Below are 22,292 nucleotides of genomic sequence, written 5' to 3'. Positions count from 1 at the left end.
GCACTGATACAATACCACTGACAGTATTCCCTGTGCTGTATCTTCCCTCCCGTGACCAGCTCATCCTGTAAGTGGAAGCCTGTACCTCCCGCTCCCCTTCACCCTTTAAAAATGATCTATATTGGGGCGCCTGGGTGGCGCAGTCGGTTAAGCGTCCGACTTCAGCCAGGTCACGATCTCGCGGTCCGTGAGTTCGAGCCCCGCGTCGGGCTCTGGGCTGATGGCTCAGAGCCTGGAGCCTGTTTCCGATTCTGTGTCTCCCTCTCTCTCTGCCCCTCCCCCGTTCATGCTCTGTCTCTCTCTGTCCCAAAAAAAATAAATAAACGTTGAAAAAAAAATTAAAAAAAAAAATGATCTATAAGTGGCTAATAAGCAAAGAAAAAGTTGATCAACGTAAGTAGTCCCTGGGGAATTGCCACCGTGAGCTAGCACTTCACAGTCATTCGAGTGGCTACAATTAGAAGAAGAAGACAGGGGCGCCTGGGGGGGCTCAGTCGGTGAATCGTCCAGCTCTTGATTTCAGCTCAGGTCATGATCTCAAGGTTCATGAGTTCAAGTCCCACGTCGGGCTCTGCGCTGATGGTGCCTTCTTGGGATTCTCTCTCATTCTGTCTCTCTCTGCCCCTCCCCTGCCCCTGCTCACACTTGCTCTTTCTCTCTCTCTTTCTCTCTCTCAAAATAAGTAAACTTAAAATAAAAAAGAAAATTACCAAAAAAAAAGAGGAAGACAAAAATCAGAAAATAACAAATGTTGGCAAGGATGTAGAGAAACTAGAGTCTTCGTGTCCTGTTGGTGGGAATGTAAAACGGTGAATTATCATATGATTGAGCAGTTGCACTTTTGGCTGAATACCTAAAAGAGTTGAAGCAGGGTTTCAAAGAGATGTTCGGACGCTGTTCACAACAGCATTGTTCCCAATAGCCGAAAGGTGGAAGCATCCAGTGTCTACCAACGGATGAACGGATAAACAGAAGGTGGTATAAACATACAATGGAATATTATTCAGCCTCAAAAAGGAAGGCAACGTGGGCATCTGCTACAATATAGATGAACCTTCAGGACATTATGCTAAGTGAAATGAACCAGATACCAAGGGATAAATACCGTATGATTCCACTTACATGACGTGCCCAGAGTTGTCAAATTCATAGAGACAGAAAGTAGAATGGTAGTTGTCAGCAGCTGGGGGGGGGGGGGGGGCAAGAAAATGAGGAGTTAGTGTTTAATGCATACAGAGTTTCAATTTGGGAGATGAAGAAAGTTCTAGAGAAGGATGGTGGTAATGGATGCACAATAAGGAGAATGTATCTAATGTCCCTGAAGTACACACCTAGAAATGATTAAGATGGTAAATTTTGTTATGTGTATTTTACCACAATGTTTTGAAGTTTATTTAGGAGAGGGAGAGAGAGAGAGCCTGAGCAGGGGAGGGATAGAGAGAGAGAGAAAGAGAGAGAGAGAATCCCCAGCCAACTTGGGGCTCGAACCTATGAACCATGAGATCACGACCTGAGTGGAAAGTAAGAGCCGGATGCTTAACCGATTGAGCCACCCAGGTACCCCTACCACAATTAAAAAAAAAAAAATCCTTTGGGGATTCCCAGCTGGCTCGGTCGATAAGCATGTGACTCTTGGGCTCAGCGTCCTGAGCTCAGTCTCCACATTGGGTGTGGAGCCTGCTGAAAAATAAACAAATAAGGAAGTCCATCTGTCCTTTGGTGTCCCCGCCACTGGAAATTTCTCACTGGAATTCATGCCAGGCTGTGGCTCCTGCCATCTTGTTTTGTGCCCCCACCCACTTCATTTCATTTCTCTGACCTTGCCTGTCTTCTCTCTTCTTGGGGTCCCTTTTCCCTAAGCTCCCATTATGACGCTGGTAAAGCCGTTGAGTCCCTCGCGTATTTATTTAACCGCGTCCCTTCAACCATGTCCCGGGCACCGCCCTCCCCTTCCTCGACCAAAGTGGCTCATCAAGATGTTTTCCTAAACAAAACTGTTCTCACCCTGCTAAATGCATTGAAAACATGCCATCTGCTGTATACGCGGGTCTCCTGAGAAATTGAGGAGTCCAAGCCCGCAGCTGAGACTCAGAGCTCCTCTCCACCAGCTGCCAGGCCGAGGCTAGACCCCGGGGTCCCAGGAGTGAATTTGTCAGCGTAAAGGCCGCTTCGGGCAGCCTCTTGGCAGCCTGCCGACAGCCCCTTCCCGCGCCACCCCGTCTGTCTGAGCGCCACGTAGACCAAGCCTCAGATGTGCGGGCCCGAGGAGAAAACGGAGGATGACAGCCAGGACCGCTCGCCAAGCCGAGGTATGGTGACCTCAGTGGAACGGAGGTGCTTGGGGTCCAGAGCCACCGGGAGACAGGAGGGGTTGGAGGACCGGATGTTGAGAAACTTTGCCTCTGCACAGAAACCCTGCGTGTGTGTGTGCGCGCGCGTGCGTGTACGCGTAGGTGCACATGTGTGTGATGCCTCTAGGGAGGTCTCGGAGCTGGGGAAGATGAAAGGCAAGGCCAGGAGCTCTTACTGTGGGTGAATAAGTATGACAAGGCAGGCGGGGAAACAGACGATGCTTTCTAGGCATAGATCTGCGTGCAGAGCCCAGAGAGGGCACAGCCAGGAGCCTTCGGGACAAAAACTGCCACCAGATAAGCACTTCCCGTGTGCCAGGCACTCGATGCTGATAGTAGTTACTTACTCTTCCTACATGCCAGCACCCTCTAGTAAACACACAGTGCCAGCCACATACATAATTGTGAATACTCTAGGAGCTGCGCTGTATTTTATTTGCTTATTAAAATACAGAATATTTCTTAAAATACAGATATTAGCAAACAGAATGGTGCCTGGGTGCTCAGTTGGCCGAGTGTCCGACTCTTGATTTCGGCTCAGGTCATGATCCCAGAGTGGTGGGATTCAGCCCCACCTCGGGCTCCGTGCTAAGCACTGAGCATGGAACCTGCTTGAGATCTGTCTCTCTCTCTCTCTCTCTCTCTCTCTCTCTGCTCCCCCCCCCCCCCCCCACACACACTCGTGTATGCTGTCTCCCAAATTAACGATGGAGGGGGAGGAGGAGGAGAAGAGAAAGAAGAAGAAGGAAATAAGATACCAACAAACACAAGTACATTACATGTATACCTAATGTAACATGGGAGATAGTCCAGGGAGAAATGAGTAACTCCTGCATTTTAAATTTTTTTTTTTCAATGTTTATTTATTTTTGGGACAGAGAGAGACAGAGCATGAACGGGGGAGGGGCAGAGAGAGAGGGAGACACAGAATCGGAAACAGGCTCCAGGCTCTGAGCCATCAGCCCAGAGCCCGACGCGGGGCTCGAACTCACGGACCGCGAGATCGTGACCTGGCTGAAGTCGGATGCTTAACCGACTGCGCCACCCAGGCGCCCCAACTCCTGCATTTTAAAAAGTAAAAAAAAAAAAAATAGGGCCGCCTGGGTGGCTCAGTCGGTTGAGCGTCTGACTCTTGACTTCGGTTCAGGTCATGATCTCAGGGTTCGTGAGTTCAAGCCCCGCGTCGGGCTCTGTGCTGACAGTGCATTGCCTGCTTGGGATTTTCTGTCGCAAAATAAATAAATAAACTTAAAATAAAAACCTATTAAGTAAAGTAAAAAATATACATATGTAGTGAACTTAATTATAAAATATATTCTATTTAACCTAACAGATGCAAATTTTTATTTCAACATGTAACCCATATAATTATTGGTGAGATACTTTACGTTCTCCTTCCATATTAAGACTTCACAATCTGCCGTGAATTTACACTTAATGCACACCTCAGTTTGGATGAGCCACATTTCAGATGCACTCTAGGTACATGTGCCTGATGGCAACTCTATTAGAGTAGTTTAGACACATTAATTCTAAATGTAAGCACTTTAGGGGAGCCTGGGTGGCGCAGTCAGCTGAGCGTCCGACTTCAGCTCAGGTCATGATCTCGCGGTCTGTGAGTTCCAGCCCCGCATCGGGCTCTCTGCCGTCAGCACAGAACCCACTTCCGATCTTCTGTCCCCCTCTTTCTGCCCCTCCCCCACTTGTTCTCTCTCTCTCCCTCAAATATAAACATTGAAGAAAAAGGACTGGAAACAATGTTGCACTGTATGTTAACTAGAATTTGAATAAAAATTTAAAAAAATAAGGTAAATATAAGCACTTTAGATATATTAATTCAATATGCTTTTGGGGTTTTTTTAATGTTTATTTTGAGAGAGAGAGAGAGAGAGAGCTTGTTTGCCCATGCTTCAGCAGGGGAGGGGCAGAGAGAGAGAGAGAGAGAGAGAGAGAGAGAATCCCAAGCAGGGTCAGCACAACACGGGACTCAAACCCACAAACTGTAAGATCATGACCCGAGCTGAAATCAAGAGTCAGACGCCTAGCCGACTGAGCCCCGCCCCCCCGGGCGCCCCATAACCATGCTTTTGTTATCCTCATTTTACAGATGAGAAAAATTAAACACGGAAAGAAAACGTCTGAGCTGGGGTCTGAACCACCGAGCGCAGCCAAGCATGGGTCCGGAATCTGGTCTCCTAACCACCACTCCATGCTGCCACCACTATAGGGCTCCGCTCCCTTGAAAAATTCCACCTGCTATAGCTAACCTCTGTTTGACACAAGAGAAACTGAAGGTAAGAGAAGCTAAAAAGAACTCGCCCGGTAGATGGTCCCGCTGGGATTTGAACCCACGTGGAGTGAAAACTGGGTGGCCATCTCATACTTCAGTGAGTGCCAGGAAGGGCTGGGCACGGCTACCTGCATCCCACACTCAAGGTTAGGTCCACTTTGAAGAGTTCAAAGGAACAATGACCCCAAAGCTCGAACTGGGAGGGGAAAGAGGTGTTTGCACCATCTTCTACAACCAGTATCTTATTTTGTTTATTTATTTTTTTTTAAGTAGACTCTATGCCCAACGTGAGGCTTGAACTCACAACCCTGAGATCAAGAGTTGTGTGCTTTACCGGCTGAGCCAGCCCGGAGCCTCTATAGTCCCTGAAACAACACATCGTAATTCATTTCAGCAGTCCCAATGCAAGGACAATGTTTCGCTATTATAAATAGCCCTGCAATGACCATTCTTGCAAATTATTGTTTCCAGTAATTTAATGTACAGCCAAGAAGTCTTCATTCTCTGCCACTTTATTGTCTGGTGTTCAAAGAGTGTAGGAGAGGGGCGCCTGGGTGGCTCAGTCGGTTGAGCGTCTGACTTCGGCTCAGGTCATGATCTCACGGTTTGAGTTCCAGCCCCATGTCGGCTCTGTGCTGACAGCTTGGAGCCTGGAGCCTGCTTTGGATTCTGTGTCTCCCTCTCTCTCTGCCCCTTCCCTGCTCCTTCTCTCTCTCTCTCAATAAATAAATAAACATAAAAAAAAAAAAAAAAACCCAGAGTGTAGGAGAGAGCAGGCAAATACCCCCAAGCCTGACCCCAACTGCAGAGAAGAGTCCCTGAACGGGTCCCCCTAAACCCTGGTGCTTTAGGTTCATATCTTCACTTTCTTGTCATACGGACCGAGTTCATCTGCACCCAACACTCGGTTCCACCTATCTTTCTGCCCTCTGATGAGCCTCTGCTCAGGAAGAAACAGTTCTGAGGCCACACCAATTGGTTGGGGCTGACCCTCCTGGGCACGATTATGCAACAAGATTTTTTTTTTTTTAAGTTTATTTATCTATCTGGAGAGAGAGAAGAGAGCACAGGAGGGATAGAGGGAGAGAGAGAGAGAATCCCAAGCAGCCTCAGCACTGTCAGCACAGAGCCCGATGAGGGGCTTGAACTCAAACCCTGAGGTCACCACCCGAGCCTAAACCAAGAGTCAGGTGCCCAACCGACTGAGCCACCCTGTCGCCCCAACGAGATGCTTCAGCTCCTCCGTCTGGCCTCTGCTCTCAGCAAAGTCCCATTTATTGCCCAGTGGAGCCTTCACCCTTCTGCTTCGTGGCAATGTTTGTGCAGGTTCCTGGCTTCTTCCCAGGTTATATCTGACTGTCCTTTTACCTTCCGTTCGGTCTTCTCTCTTACTGGGGGTGTCGTGTTTGCCCTGCAAGAGTCCTACCGACACAGTCCCGTAAATTAATTTTTTACGTTTTCAACTGGAGCAGAGGTTTTTAATTTAGGGTCCACAAATGTTGGGAGTGGCGAGGACACAAAGCCCCGAAGGAGCGTGCGAAATCTATGCGTGTGCATCTTTGCAGGGAGAGGTTGCTTATTTTCATTCCGTTTGCAAAAGGGCCAGGGACCCACCTAGAGCACGTGCTGGGCCCGCATGGCCACCCGATTGGACACTGCACTGTCTGCTCCCTTGCAGACGTTTCTGGCCAAGAACCACCCCTTCTGACTCCTCCCCTCGTTCTTCCCTCGTGTAAGCGGTGGCTGGTGGCAGCTTAGGGCGAGAGGCCTGGCCTTGGCTCGTATCCTCTGCTCACCCCCTGCCCCACAGGCTGGCGCTCAAGTTCTAGCTGCAAAGAGCAGGGGAGGGGGGGGGTTACAAATTCCTTTCCGAACCCCTGGGTTTCTCGTGGCCAGCAAAAAGTTTTAGTGTGAAAACTTGAAATACCAAGAGCTTGTATCTGCTTGCCTGTGTCTTTTTAATTACATGGTGTTTTAGTTTGCCAGGCTGCCTAACAAAGAACCGTAGATTGGGTGGTTTAAACAGCAGGCATTTATTTCCTTACAGTTCTGGGCTCCGGAAGTCCAAGATCAAGGTGTCCACAGGGTCCTTCTTAGCTTGCACATGGTTGTCTTCTTTCTGGGTGTCTGTGTGTCCTAATGTCCTCTTATAAGGACATCAGACATACTGGATTAGCACAGACCCTAATGTCCTCAGGTTAATCGAATCACCTCTTTAAAAACCCCGTCTCCAGGGCGCCTGGGTGGCGCAGTCGGTTAAGCGTCCGACTTCAGCCAGGTCACGATCTCGCGGTCCGTGAGTTCGAGCCCCGCGTCGGGCTCTGGGCTGATGGCTCAGAGCCTGGAGCCTGTTTCCGATTCTGTGTCTCCCTCTCTCTCTGCCCCTCCCCCGTTCATGCTCTGTCTCTCTCTGTCCCAAAAATAAATAAAAACGTTGAAAAAAAAAAAAAAAAAAAAAACCCGTCTCCAAATACAGTCACATTGAGGTATTGGGGGTTAGAATTTCAACATACGAATTTTGGGGGCACACAGTTTATCCCATAACACATACGTTAACATTTTTGTGATTATAAAAATAACACACAAGGGGCACCTGGGTGGCTCAGGCTGTTGAGCGACCGACTTGAGCTCGGGTCACGATCTCGCGGTTTGTGGGTTCAAGCCTCGCGTCGGGCTCTGTGCTGATGGCTCAGAGCCTGGAGTCTGCCTCGGATTCTGTGTCTCCCTCTCTCTCTGCCCCTCTGCTGTTCATGCCCTGTCTCTCTCTTTCTCTCAAAAATAAATAAACGTTAAAAACATTTTAATAACACGTTTCCTGTAGAAAATGTAGAAACTTCAGAAATGGAGAAGTTAATGCAAGAATCTCTGTAAAAATCATTCTCTAAGTGTGTACAGTAAAAAAAAAAAAAGTGAAAACTTTCCTCTCTTTCCGCAGTTCCATTGCCTCCTCCCCAAAGAACACCTGTAATGAAGTTTCATAATAATAGGGTCATGTCCATTCAAACCTTTTCTGTGCTTGCATAAGCTGCTTCCGGGAACGTCCTTGTCCCCACACCCCTCTCCCCGTTCATGCTGGCTTCCTAGGGAGCACACCTCTTGTGCTGTGAATTAAGTCCTTGTGTACCTTCACACTGACTCAGTTGTTTTCTTGAAGGCTCCACAAAATGTGACCAATTAGAGCTCAGATTTAAGAGGAAATTCTAGGGATGCCTGGGTGGCTCAGTCGGTTAAGCGTCCGACTTTGGCTCAGGTCACGATCTCGCGGTCCGTGAGTTCGAGCCCCGCGTCGGGATCTGTGCTGACAGCTGTGTGCTGACTTCCGATTCTGTGTCTGCCCCTCCGCCACTTGCGCTCTGTCTCTCTCTCAAAAATAAATAGACATTAAAAAAATTTTTTTTAAATAAGAGGAAATTCTATAGTGATGTATTTAATGCCATTTTGTTACTTGTTTTATGGTTGTTTTTGCAGTTCTCCGTTTCTCTCTTCTTTTGCTGTCTTCTCGCACCCTTAGTTGTGTTAGGAAATTCTAAAAAGGAGGCGCTTTTAAGTAAACGAGACCCGTCAGAGTGGCTTCTGACACGTTAACCAGGCCTGAGCGTAGGCAATGGGGCAGAAAGTTATTTTTCTCACTTCATCTTCTCACTTAGTTGGATTTTCTACATTTTCTCTAGTGAGCTTATATTACTTTTTAGAACGGGGGAAATAAAGAACTGTAATAGAACACTGCCAAAGGGGACGATCAAAAGGAACCTTGAGCTCCTTTCAGAGCCAGAGGAGGAAAGAGAGAGGGAGCCAGCTGCCACAGGAGCTGAGGGAGGGACGCTGGCGGGGGCCACAGGGGAAGACGGAAGCGCTCCGGGTCTCTGGCCCTGTGCCTCTCAGACGTGGCAGAGAAGAGTGCACGCGGGACAGGGAGAAGCCCGCTCTGAGCCCGTGCAAGGTGGCTTGCGAGTGTGCAAATGGGCTCCTGGCTACTTAAAATAAAGTCCTTTGGTCTGGACTAATTATATCCCAGCTGCTGAGAAGTAGATGCTGAGTCACTGCCCGTGGTCTTTGGAAACTTGCGGTGGAAACAAGCTGGAAGGTGGACGAGGGTCAAAAGGCCATTCTCGTTTTTTTGAAGGGGAAGGACGTGGAGACTTCAGACATTGGGCCAGAGAGCTGAACAAGGATAAAGGCGCGGTGGGGGGGACGGGGGGGGGAATTGGGGAGGCCCTGGAAAGAAAGTGATGACTCCTGGGAATCAGAATGGGTTCACCAGCTCCAGATGAGGGTCGGCTGTGACCCTGGAGTCGAGATGGGGAAATAGGGAGCAGCCGTTAGCACAACTAGGTCAAATGGTAGCAGACTGAGTTATCGTGACCACAAAACCAGGGGATCAGTGTCCAAACGGGAGGCAGGTCTGTAGGTCTGTGTGGAAAGTTTCTGTCCTGTTCAAGGTTCCTTATCAATCACTAAGGATTAGGGATGAAGTGGAAAGCAAGAAAAATATACGCCTGCCCTCATGGAGTTGATACTCTAGTGTCATCTATTCATTCATTAAAGCAAGTTTATGTCTATCTTAAAGGCAAAAAACCTATTCCTTGCACCCGATCGAGAGAGGAGTAGCTCTTGTCCCCGTCCATTAGTGGTTTTGATGACCTTGTTGGCCCACAGGTAGGGCACTCGGTCACTGCGGGGCTCCCTGCTGGCTGTCTCCCCAGCAGCCATTTCTCACCTCTTCCTTTCTTTATCTTATGCTGTTATTAGTTTATTTTATTGTTTCGTTATTTTTTTAATGTTTATTTATTTATTTTTGAGACAGAGAGATAGAGTGTGAGCCGGGGAGAGGAAGAGACAGAGGGAGACAGAGACTCCCAAGCAGGATCCGCACTGTTGGCGCGGAGCCCTACGCGGGGCTGGGACTCACGATTTGTGAGATCCTGACCTGAGCCAAAACCCAGAGCTGGACGCTCAACCGACTGAGCCACCCAGGCGCCCCCCACCTTTTAAAATGTTATATATAGAGAGAGTGCAAGTGGGGGAGAGGGGCTCTTAAGCAGGTTTCATGCACAGTGTGGAGCCCGATGTGGGGCTCAATCCCTGGGATCATGACGTGAGCCTAATTCAAGAGTCAGATGCTCAACCAACGGAGCCACTCAGGCGCCCCTCACCTCTTCCTTTCTACAAGTACCACATCTCCCCCCTACACCGAGCACTTTTCTTCCTTGTATCCATTTGTCTCAGGGAAAGTTGACCCCCATACCTCAAGAGTCACCCCATTGGCGTGAGGGGAATTCTGTTCCCCTTGAGGGCAGTTGGTTCAGGCAAGGGCATAAGACCCAGTCTGACAAATATCCTGAGAAGTCCAGGGAGGACTGGGAAGTTTTCTCTCTCCTAAGAGAAAGCCATAGTATATCAGTTAGAAATGTTTTTATCAGCAGGTAACGGAACCACCCTCCATACACACACGCACGCGCGTGCACACACACACACACACACACACACACACACACACACTGACAAATAACGGTTTAAGAGTGAAGATATTTAACGAGCTCAGTATAAAAGTCTGGAGGTAGGTGGTTCCTGGCATTGGTGTCTCAAATAATATTAGGATCAACATCTCTGTGATTCTCTTTTTCTTTCATTAATGGTGTTTAGAAGGCTGCCACTCCAGCCATTATGTCCATGTTGAGGCCTGGGAAGAAAGGAACTTTGTCAGGGACTGAAACCTGTCTCTTTTCTAATCAACGATTTCCCAGAAATGCCCCGGCTTTCTTTCACTTTCATCTCATCGGGACAGGACTGTCACCTGGCCACTTCTAGCTGCAAGGTAGACTGGGAAGGTGAGTTTTTGGCTCTTCTGGTCTATAGAAGAAACAGGAAATGAAGAGGACGTTGGGTTGGGAAGTGGGACTAGGTTAGCTACACCCAGGAAGCAAGCCTCCAGTGTCTGGAACCACCTGCTGCCATCTTGGTTCTGGCCAGAGCAGAGAGATAGTTGGAACCTACCTACAGCCCAGATGAAAAGTGAGCAAAGTAGGTGAAGACACCATTCACGGAGAAAGGAAAAAGTAACCCTCAAGCATGTGAAAAAATGCCCAGCTTCACTCATAAGAGCAATTAAAATCGAAATAACACCATGATACTACCTTTTTACCTATCAGATTGGCAAAAATCCAAATGTTTGACAACGCATTCTGTTCACAAGGCTGTGGGGAAACAGGCATTCTCCTGCGTGAAGGGCAAAATAGCATGATCTCCTGTGGTGGCGAAAGAGTGGATAAAGGAACGCATGAACTAGGGTCTTCATGTCCTCACCAAGATGCCACATCAACTGACCTGGGGCCCAGCCTCCTGTGGGACTTCCTGGTAAGTGACACAATCAATGTCCTCACTGATTAAGCCCGTTTGAGGAGAGTTTTTGTTACCCAGAACCCACGATATCCCAAATGATGCCCCTGCCTCCCACCTGAAGCCCAGGAGCAAAGGTATTCTGGCCAGAAGCCAGATCATGGAATCTCGTTGGGTCACCCGGTGACTAGCCAAACCCAAGCAGGTACGGATCCAAAAGCTGAGCTCATTGCTGACAGAAGAATTCCTCCCAGAGAATGGGCCGTGAGCCTATTCCCAAATCAGTGGGTGGGTAACTGCCTAAGGTAATATCTAACCCGTGTGGTCATGAGAGGGGGCTGCATCTTGAGTGGTTGAAAGTCCTGTTGGAATCCAAATTGTAGGGAATGCCCTAAGGAGTTAGACCTTGAGGTGGTGAGAGGGCTGCCTTGGTCTTGCTTGACCCGATGTCCTAGCTTGCTATTTGGTTTCTTGGATTGCCTTTATTTGCATTTCTTATTCACGGGGCAACCTCCTGGTTCCTGAGTATTCCCAAATTGTGTGGCAAGTGAAGAAATTAGGATTCTGTTTGTCTTTTGAAAAATTGCTCGTGAAGAATGGACAAGCCCAGTGGAATCCCTTCATCCTCCCGTCCAACATTCCTCACTAATGACCTTCCTAGTCTGAGATGCGGTTAAAGACGGATGGCTCGTGCCCTCGGGCTACACCGCTTCATATGCTGCATTTCAAAATCCATGCCCTCTGTACTGAACACCAATGACTGGGACAAACTTCCAGGATATTCAGAGTAGATGGTAGCCACTCGTGAAGCCCTATCCATGTGTAGGCCTGCACCAATTCTGCCCAGGTGTCAGGCAGGTGAGAGCCAGGATGCCTGGCTTCTGAGGATGGGAGCCTTCATGGCCCTGGGGATCCAAAGGACTTGGTTTGTTCCCTTCTAAGGTGGAGTCAAGGTCAGAACAAAGGCATAAGCAAGAAAACCTCATTGAGGTCATAATGCCAACGGACATTCTGATGCCCACAGCTAGGGGCAGTAAGAGGTGTGTAAGTGGGCCAGTGTGATCCCTGGTGGGGTTCCTGTGTGATCACGTGGCAGCCCGACAGGAGCAGGGAGGTGGGTGGGAATGCAGGGTCTTCCGCAAGGACAGAACAGAAAGCAGGTGCCAAGAGCGCCACCATGCCTTGGGGGCGTGATGGCTGTATCTCCAAAGTTGGGTAGATGCTGGCCTTCCTTGGCATCCTTCTAGCCCCCAGAAGGGCTCAGTCTGTGGGCGTGGCAATCGCCCAGACTCCCCTCGAGCCGTATTTCCGGCAAGCGTCCTGCCACCAGCGTCACACGCACTCTGATCACTGCTGTCAGCACATGTATATTTAGTTTGTCCCCTGCTGTTCATTTGTGATTGTTTGCAGGTTGTGTCATGTGTGTATGTTATGTCTACGCTGGATACAGGCCCCTGAGACCAAGGTCTGTCTTCTAGTTTTTGTGAATCACCATCCCCCTCCTCCACAAACCACACCACCACCACCACCAATAGGAACTAGAACCTACTACGGGGCATTGCACAACACAGACAAAAATGCTTGTAAGTAAGTTGCCATTACTGACAGTCCGAGGTTCACCCCCACTGTGAACCAACACTGTGGAGGGAAAAGCTGAGGGTCAGAGCCGAGGAACATGTAGAGAGGGGCTCTTTGTTAAGAACAGACCAGGCATCTATTTGCCCCGAGAGGGCTGTCAGAATTACCAAAAAAAAAAAAAAAAAAAAAAAAAAAAAAAAAAATTGGGAGGCGTGTCCCATAGCCTCATGGGACACATGCACCTGGGAAGATTCTTCACAGACCTGGCAGATAGCGGGAACGACAATTGCCAGCCATCACATCACCCTGCCATAGCAGATCAGTGCACAAGAAATTAGAATCAGAACATTTTGCTATGGCTTGGCGAAATCTAAGGCAGCTTTTTTCCAGACAATCCAGTAAAAATCTAAGACAGCTTTTTACTATGAGATTCCTTGACATGGCGACCCGTCCAACTCAAAGGATTTATTCGTGTTGTCAGCTTTTCAGAAAGGTATTTCTTGAAACGAAACAAGGAAAAACACCGACTTCGAAGGGAGGGCGCAAACTGTAGAGGTCGCGGGAAGACCAAGGTGCGGGGTGGCTCCTGGCCACCAGGGGGCGTGGTCTCCCCGGTCCTAGGCTGCAAAGCCAACCGTGGCGACCGCAGCCCGCCCCGCACTGTCACACGGCCCGCAGCCCCCTCCGCGAAGGCCAGGCCCGGGGATCCAGGTGGGCACCAGGCCTCTTCTCCCACTTGGGCATTTCCTGCAGCGGGTATGTCTGGGGTGCAGAAGGCCGGGAGCGGCCAGGCCGGGAGGAGGTCATGTTAAATTACAGGCTGGGCGGGAGTGCTGTGCTGGCGGCTTCGCCCAGGAGCCAGGAAGGCGGTGGTGTCTGGGGCATGACCTCGGGTGGCCGTGGTGCTGGATGGGCCGCTGGGCAGAGTCCCACCGGCGAGGCCACGGAGAGCGTGGGTGTGGCAACCACAACAGAGACGCGGGGGTGGGGGTGGGGGGCATCGTGTGGTGCGACCCGGGCGAAGTCCATGCTTTGCGGCGAGGTCCGCCCTGGTCTGGTCTGGTCTCCCTTCCTCAGCGTTACCTTCTCTGGGAGGAGCTCTTCGCCTGCCCGGTGACCCGCTCCTCCCCCGGGGGACTTCCGTCCCTCTCCCATCCACGCACCCCACACTGCTGAGCGCCCGCTGTAGCCGCTAGTCTTACGCCTCCGTGGCTTTACTCATGCTTTTCTCCCCGCCCTTCTCAGCCCGTCCAGGTTTCACCATGCCTCAGTGAGGCCCTGGAGCCTCGCCAGCTCCAGGAAGCCCCCTCTGATTACTCCAGAGTGAGGAAAAGGATCTAGTCGGCCCCATATACGGTTATATCCCCAGCGCCTAATACTATGCCTGGCACAAGTGGGGGCTCAGTAAGTATGTATTCACTTGAAGGAATGAGGCGATCTTGTGTGACTTCACAGCTTTTTTTAAAAGATTTTATTTTTTTAAGTTTATTTATTTATTTTGAGAGAGAGAGAGAGAGAGAGAGAGAGAGGAGAGAGAATGCATGTGCACGAGCAGGGGAGGGGCAGAGAGAGAGGAGGACACAGAAACCGAAACAGGCTCCAGGCTCTGAGCCGTCAGCACAGAGCCTGATGAGGGGCTCCAATCCACGAACCACGAGATCATGACCTGAGCCAAAGTCAGACACTTAACCAACAGAGCCGCCCAGGCGCCCCATTTTATTGTTTTGTTTTTTTTTACGTTTATTTATTTTGAGAGAGAGAGAAAGAGAGCACAAGCAGGGGAGGGGCAGAGAGAGAGGGAGAGAGAAGATCCCAAGCAGGCTCCACGACGAGAAGACTCAGGGCTCCGTCCCACGAACTCCAAAACTGTGACCTGAGCCAAAATCAAGAGTCCCACACTCCACCAGCTGAGCTAGCCAGGCACCCCTGATTTGACAGCTATGATTGCCCAAAACTTTCACTTGGCACATCGTCAAGTCCCGCCTGTGACATCTGTCCTACTGAACTGTTGTGTTTATCACCACTGGATGCTTGCTGGTTGGATTAGGCAGGGCTCTCGAGCTGGAAGGGCCAGAAAGGAATTTATTGGTTCATTGAACCACACCATCAGGGGATAGGCAGGAAGGGTTGAGCCTGCTTCAGGGACAACAGGAACCTGGGATTATGTCAGGACGCCCTGCCGCTCATCATGGCTTCTCTCTTTGATGTCTTTATCCCTGCTTCTGCAAACTGGCTTCCTCCACCCAAAAAATGACTGTCAGCTAGCCCAGATTCACATCTTTTGCGCTCGCCAGTCCAAGAGGAGTAGGATTTTCCTCCCTGGCTCCAATTTTATTTTATTTTATTTTATTTTATTTTATTTTATTTTATTTTATTTTATTTCTTTTGTTAATGTTTGTTCATTTTTGAGACAGTGAGCGGGGGAGGGGCAGAGAGAGAGGGAGACACAGAATCCGAAGCAGGCTCCGGGCTCCGCGCTGTCAGCGCAGAGCCTGACCCAGGGCTTGAACTCACGAACCGTGAGATCATGACCAGAGCCGAAGTCGGACCCTCAACTCACTGAGCCACCCAGGCACCCCTCCAGCTCCGATTTTAAAATCCTGACAAAAACTTCAATAGGCCTTGGTTTTTCTGGATCTCATGCCTTTTTCTTGCACCAACCACCGTGGCCAGAGGCAGACACGTAGGATAATCGGCAGCTCGTACCTGAATGGCAGAGCTGGATGAGAGAAGGAGCAGTTGAGCCCCAAAATGTGGATGAGAGAAACAGACGTGGCCACTCAGAAGAGCTGGGGCCACCACCCTGATGTGTGTTTATGACAGTGGCTGCACGTACGTTTTGTGATTATTCCGTGTTATTGAAGACAAGGACGGTACATGCCCATGGTGCCCTTGCTGAAGACAAGAACTTGATGAATACAGGCTGATTTATAGGAGAGGAAGGTGTGTGTGTGTGTGTGTGTGTGTGTGTGTGTGTGTCTGGGTGGTGGAATCTCGGGTGGATCTCCCCTGCACTTTGCATGAACCTACAACTGTCCTTCTTGTCCCGGCTGCTGTGGGTGAGGCCGTCTGTTCAGGGTGTGGATCTAGAGAGAATTATGGCTTAAGCTGTCGCTTCTGGATTTCCTCCTGAGAAAATCTTCTGAGCCCAGCAGCGTAATACTGGCTTTTTGTTTCGCAGGGGGAATGGCTCTAAGGCTGGTTTTTCTATTTGTGTTGTTGTTGTTTATTTCGGTAGAGAGCAAGAGGGAAGTTTTGGACGATGGCGTCTTCCTCGGACGGTCCCAGGAGTGTGGCTGTTTTGAAAAATCAGGCGTTCCTGCCAGAGGCGCTTCAGGCTTTCAACAGCCCTCTTAGGTAACACTCTTCACCTAGTTTCTCTGATGAGGAAACTGAGGCTCAGCAGTACACGCCCAGGTCACGGAGCTATAGGAAGTAGGGAGGACAGAAAGACGCGTCTGGATTAGGAAGCGTGCACCAGCGGCTTTGCCTGCCTCCGATCATTTCATCTACACAGCAGGTGACAGGCTTGCTAAAGTGTAAATGCCTTGCCCAAGGTCATAGAGGCCAGTGAGCCCTGGGATTTGTTGATTCCAAGTCCCTACTATATATATATATATATATTTTTTTTTTTTTAGTGTTTATTTATATTTGAGAGAGAGAGGGAGACAGAGTGTGAGCGGGGGAGGGGCAGAGAGAGACAGAGACACAGAATCCCAAACGGGCTCCGGGCTCCCAGCTGTCAGCGCAGAGCCCGACTCGGGGCTCGAACTCACAAGCCGTGAGATCATGACCTGAGCTGAAGCCGGACGCTCAACTGACTGAGCCACCCCAGCGTCCCTCTACTATTTTCACTTCCTTACACTTGTGGCTTTGGTCTCTGTTGTGCCTCCATTGCCGAATCTGTAAAATGGGGGTGATGACAGTACGTACCTCATGGTGTCGGGGGGCGGGGGGGTGGGTAAGTAAAATGACACCCAGCGTGCAGGAAGAGCTCTGTAAGTGGACGCTATTGTCACTGTTTTTGTTATTGCACTGCAAGACCTCCCTCAGGATCACGAGTCGGACCACTCCCTGTGGCGGGAGAACCAGATCCCGTGGGAGCCCCCTCGGGGCCCAGGTGCTCCTGAGGCCCAGCCGCAGGTGCCTGGGAAAGTCTGCAACAGGAATAAAGGGAACAAAGGCCCCAGGTGCTCGGCTGAAGCTTTGTCTGGCTCAAGGCCTGTTTCCTGCTCGATCGGGTTGCTCTTGGCTGGCTGGGCTCCGGGAGCTGACCCCTCCCCCCTGCCCCTGCCCCTGCCAGCCGAGGGCTGAGGGCCGGGCCTGGTGATGCAGGACGGGGCCCAGCTGGGCAAAGCACTTCCTTTTTAGAGCCCAGCCTTGGAGTTTGGCTGGCTGAAGCCGGAAGCCTTGAGACACCAGGCCCTCCCTCCAGCTCTGTGGTTTCAGTGAGCCCCCCTCCCATCCTCCTTAGGTGGGGTGGCCCTGGGGGTAGAGCCTGGGGCTTGAATGCCAGCCCAAGAATGCAGCCGCAACCCGAGGCAACCTGTCTTTCTCTCTGCCTCCCGGTTTTCCTGGCAAGGATGTTCAGAAGGTTGTGCCGGTTCGTGGAGAAAGCCCTTGCAAGCCCTAACAATTCCCTGGGGCCCCCAACACTGCCTGTAGGAGACGGAGCTTCAGACCCGGTGGCGGGTGATCCTAGTATAACACAAACTGGGGCCTGTCTCCCTCTGCTTCACCCCTACCGCAACCCGGGGCTGCCCACCCCCCTCCCTGCGCGGCAGCTCTCGGTCAGAACCTTAAAGAAAGGTCCTTGACCGGGAGTTTATTCCTGCCTCAGGGCTTTTGCACTTGCTGTCCTGTTGCCCCGGAACACAGTGTGCTCCGGGTGTCCATGTGGCTGTCCTTGTCGCTCAGGTTTGAGCCCTTAGATGTTGCCTCCTTAGAGAGGCCTTCTTTGTCACCCTCCGAACTAGCCCCTGCCTTGTCCCTCACTTTCGACCTCATCCTGTTTTCTAACCCTCAGAGGACTCACCTCCGTCCCTCAGAGTTTCTTTTTTCTTTTTTTTAATGTTTATTTGAGAGAGAGAGAGAGAGCACGATGAGAGAGGGGCAGAGAGAGAGGGAGACACAGAATCTGAAGCAGGCTCTAGGCTCTGAGCTGTCAGCACAGAGCCTGACGCGGGGCTCAAGCCCATGAACCGTGAGATCATGACCTGAGCCAAAGTGAGACGCTCAACTGACTGAGCCACCCAAGCACCCTTCTCAAAGTTTCTTGTTCTGATTTATCTCCCTTTTTTTTTTTTTTTTTTTGTATTTTCTTTAACTTATTTTTTAAATTTACATCCAAGTTAGTTAGCGTATAGTGCAACAATGATTTCAGGAGTAGATTCCTTGGTGCCCCTTTACCCATTTAGCCCATCGCCCCTCCCACAACCCCTCCAGTAACCCTCTGTTTGTTCTCTGTATGTAAAAATCTCTTATGTTTTGTCCCACTCCCTGTTTTTATATAATTTTTGCTTCCCTTCCCTTATGTTCATCTGTTTTGTCTCTTAAAGTCCTCATATGAGTGAAGTCATATGACACTTGTCTTTCTCTGACTAATGTCACTTAGCATAATACCCTCCAGTTCCATCCACGTAGTTGCAAATGGCCTCTTTTTTTTTTTAATTTTTTAACGTTTGTTTTATTTTTGAGAGAGAGAACGTGTGTGCACAAGCAGGGGAGGGGCAGAGAAAGGGAGACAGAGGATCCGAAGCAGGCTCCGTGCTGACAGCAGAGGAGCCCAACGCAGGGCTCGAACTCATGGACCGCGAGATCATGACCTGAGCCCAGGCTGGGTGCTTAACCCTGACTGAGCCACCCGGGCGCCCCTATCTCCCTTTTTCTCATCTGCCTCTCCGCTGGAATCTACGCCCCCTGAGGGGAGGGCCTCTCTGTCTTTCCTTCCACCTCTCCCCAGCCCCAGAGCTGGGCCTAGCACTGGACGGTCCGGTACTCCCTGTAGCTGTCACCGACCGTGAGGCCCGCCTTGGGATGAAGGTCTTGGTGTCTGTTCCCGTGCGAACTTTTGTGGAGGCAGCTTTGCGGGTATGAACGCACTTCAGATTCCCAAAGCACTTTCGAATAAATGCACTGCCTCGTTAGTATCTCATCTCACAACTCAAACCCATTGTTCCACTGGGTCATGTTACAGATATGCGTATATTCAGACTCACTGCGTTGGGGTGTGGGGCGGTAGCACTCTAATCTCCGAGATTCTCGTAGGCTCTGGGTTGTTCTAGGACTCTGTTGATGCAGGTGTTACCTTTAGGTCTCAGCCAGGGAAACTCTAAAATGCTTGCTCTCTTCCATGGCTGGGACATCCCACTTTCTTTTCTGTTCTCAGGCCTTGGAATTAGAGCAGGACCTCTAAGTAGCACAGAGTACTTAGTACTTAGCATTCCGCCCTCTCAGGTTCACGGATATTCGGCGGCAGGTGAGGCTTGGAGGCGAAGGGACCCAGCCGCCAGGAAAGTGGCGAAGGCCGATCTAGAACTCCGCTGCAGAGCCCTCTGGTCGGACTCCAACCCGACTGCCCGGCTCACCACGCGCTTCTGTATGTGGATTCACTTCCAGCTGCCTGGGGGGTGGAGCTCTTCATGGTCTAAATTGTTAAAATCGTAATGGCATCTTTAGGTGCCTTTATTAAGCTCATTAAGGGCTTATGAGGTCTTGCCCTGGCTTTCCGCTGGATCCTGCAGCCGGAGAGGGAGGCGAGGCTCCCAGCTGTGCCCATGTGATGGCGTGCATGGAAACTCCTCAAAGGACAGCAGAGATCCATACTGACTGGGAACTTGGCAAAGCTAAGCCTGCGTGGGTGTGCAGGGACACATAGGCACCGTCTGGAAGGATGTGCTTCAGAATGCCAGCAGGGACATGGGGCGCCTGGGTGGCTCAGGCGGTTAAGCATCTGACCCTTGGTTTCGGCTGGGGTCATGATCCCACGGCTTCGTGGGTCCGAGCCCCCCATCGGGTTCCTCTGCGCTGAGGGGGCAGAGCCTGCCCGGGAGTCTCCGCCTCCTTCTGTCTCTGCCCCTCCCCCACTCACATTGTCTCTGTCTCTCTCAAAATAAATAAATAAACTTAAAAAAAAAAAAAAGAAGAAGAAGAATGCCAATAGTGGCGTCCCTGGGGATGGCCTTCTGAGTGATCTTTCAGTCTCTTCTTTATGCTTTTTGGAACTGTCTGAATTTTTTTTTTTTTTTTATAATGAGCCAGCATTTCCTTTATAATCAGAAAAAGAAATAAATAGAGTCATTTTCATCTTGAAAAGGAATGGAAGACAGCCCCTGAATAGAAATAAAGGAAGGGGAAGAGTGCTTATGAAGTGCGTGATCGGTGTTTTCAGGCGGATCACTCAGGGGGACGTCCCGCAGGTACAATCGGAGTCAGCCGCTCTGGGGGGGAGGGGGGGCGTTCAAAATATTAACGTAACAAGGGCCGATTGGACTTCTTCTATGAATGAGGCCCATCATTATCATCCCCTCGGCCCCCTCTCTCTGGGCAGCGCTCCTCTCTCTTTCTCAGGATCCCAGCGATTAACGTCACAAGCCCTTCCCGGAGACCGTGCAGCGAGACGCTGGAGGAGAACCGAGAAGTGAGACGTCAGTGAGTCAGAACTCATTCAAAGCCCCGGAGTTTCCCGGCCGTTACCTTCCACGCCTGGACCTGTGAGTCAGGGTCATCTCGCCCCCGTTGTGTGTGGTGCCTACATGCCTCCCTGCCCTGCTCTTCCGGGGGCCCCATCCCAGCCCTCACGCGTGCACACACACCGGCCCCGGCCGGCCGCGCGTCCCCTGCCGCGTGTCCTGGCGAGGGTGCGGGTGCAGGCGCGCCCGGCTTATTCACTCACCCCCGGGGGGTGTGCACGGGCCCCTTGGGTGCTGAGCTCAGGCTCTGCACGGCCAGAGACGAACCGAAAAAAGAAAAATAAATATTAGTACTTCCTTTCCCATAAATGTTGCAACAGTCTAGCTGTAGCTTAGAGCGTATATTTTTTTAAGTCCATTTATTTGTTTGGGGGGGTGGGAGGGGCAGAGCAGGAGAGAGAAAGAATCCTAAGCAGGCTCCATGCTCAGTGTGGAGCCCGAGGGGGGGCTCCTATCCCACCACCCTGGGATCGTGACCCGGGCCGAAAGCAAGAGTTGGACACTCAACTGACTGAGCCACCCAAGTGCCCCTTATGGCAGGTATTTTGCGAATAATCAGAATTAACCCATATGTCTGGCGTTAGTGGTCTGTATCCAGAGAACAGAATACTATGGAGGTACTAAAAAGGGTGAAGTTGATTATGTAAAGTGACATAGAAAATGGTCATTTTGGGGGTGTCTGGCTGGCTCAGTCAGGAGAGCATGCGACTCTTGATCTCGGGGTTGTGAGTTTGAGCCTCATGTTGGGTGGAGAGATTAGAGATTACTTAAAAGTAAAATTAGACATTCTTTTTTTTTTTTTTTAATGTTTTTATTTAGCTTTGAGAGAGCCCAAGCAGAAGAGGGGCAGAGAGAGGACAGAGGATCCAAAGCGGGCTCCACACCGACAGCAGCGAGTCCGATGGGCTCGAACTCATGAACGGTGAGATCAGAACCTGAGCCAAAGTCGGATGCTCAACCGACTGAGCCACCCAGGCACCCCTCACAAGTGTTTTTAAAGAAATACATAGTCATTTCACAAAAATGAAATGTCATATACGGTAGGACAAAATTAAATATTATAAACCAGAAAAATTGTTTATGGTTCTGCATAGATATAAAAATATGATCAAAACATTCATATTATCCCTTCAAATAAAAAAATTAAATTAAACATTCTTTAAAAAAGAATTTAAGAAAAAGAAAATGGTCGGTTTTAAGGCACAGCCATGTGTACATGATGTTCCTGTTTGTGTGAATCTGTATTATGACTTTTTAAAAAAATTTTTTAAATGTTTTTATTTATTTTTGAGACAGAGAGAAAGAGCATGAGCGGGGGAGGGGCAGAGAGAGAGGGAGACACGGAATCCGAAGCAGGCTCCAGGCTCCGAACTGTCAGTGCAGAGCCCGACGCGGGGCTCGAACTCACAGACCGTGAGACCGTGACCTGAGCTGAAGTCAGACGCTTCCCCGACTGAGCCACCCAGGCGCCCCGTATTATGACTCATTTTAAAAAATGGATATCTTCCCATTGTAAAAAGATAAAACCTCCAGAAAAATTTAGACAAAGACCTGAAAAGCCCCCATCAGGACCCGCATCCATCAGGACAGGCCAGGTTATGCTCTAGTAACAAATACCTCTGAACATCTCAGTGACTTAAAATAACAAAGATTTATTTCTTGCCCACGCTTCATTCCCAGCAAGGCTCTCAAAGACTCATCTCTTTGTAGTCATCAGAGCCCCACTGTCATTGTATGATGTCACTGTCCCCATGTGAGACTTCAGGGTTCACCACTGCAGGGGAAGAAAGCCTAAGAACCACACACGGGTTCTCCAATGCCTCCCCAGAAGGGGCACATGTCACTCTTCCTCACATTTCATTGGCCAAAACAAGTCACATGGCCACCTAACTTCCGGAGGAAGTATGATCCTCGGAAGTATACTCGGAAGAGAAGAGAGCTGGAGGAGTCCGTGAGCCCTGGTGACGTCTACCGCCCATGGCAAGCCAACTGCACCCTTCCAGGCCTTGTTCACACTGATACACAGAGTAGTTTTGCAGTAATTTC

At 50.2% G+C, this 22,292-nt stretch overlaps 1 long non-coding RNA gene across 4 annotated transcripts; it reads left to right on the top strand.

The window, feature by feature from the left end:
* The first annotated feature begins 1,528 nt into the window (after positions 1-1,528).
* On the top strand, positions 1,529-20,685 carry LOC123584461. Of its 4 annotated transcripts, XR_006705444.1 has the most exons (6): positions 1,529-2,309; positions 4,459-4,645; positions 13,801-13,959; positions 15,794-15,912; positions 19,871-19,973; positions 20,105-20,685. It is a non-coding gene; the product is annotated as an uncharacterized LOC123584461 (long non-coding RNA). The 4 variants fall into 4 exon arrangements; XR_006705446.1 differs by lacking the exons at positions 1,529-2,309; positions 4,459-4,645 and adding an exon at positions 13,166-13,266; XR_006705443.1 differs by lacking the exons at positions 1,529-2,309; positions 4,459-4,645 and adding an exon at positions 13,191-13,311.
* Positions 20,686-22,292: the final 1,607 nt, after the last annotated feature.

The sequence above is a fragment of the Leopardus geoffroyi genome, chromosome B3 (assembly GCF_018350155.1).
Source record: "Leopardus geoffroyi isolate Oge1 chromosome B3, O.geoffroyi_Oge1_pat1.0, whole genome shotgun sequence".
Taxonomy (NCBI): domain Eukaryota; kingdom Metazoa; phylum Chordata; class Mammalia; order Carnivora; family Felidae; genus Leopardus; species Leopardus geoffroyi.
This window is presented reverse-complemented; position numbering and strand designations above follow the sequence as displayed.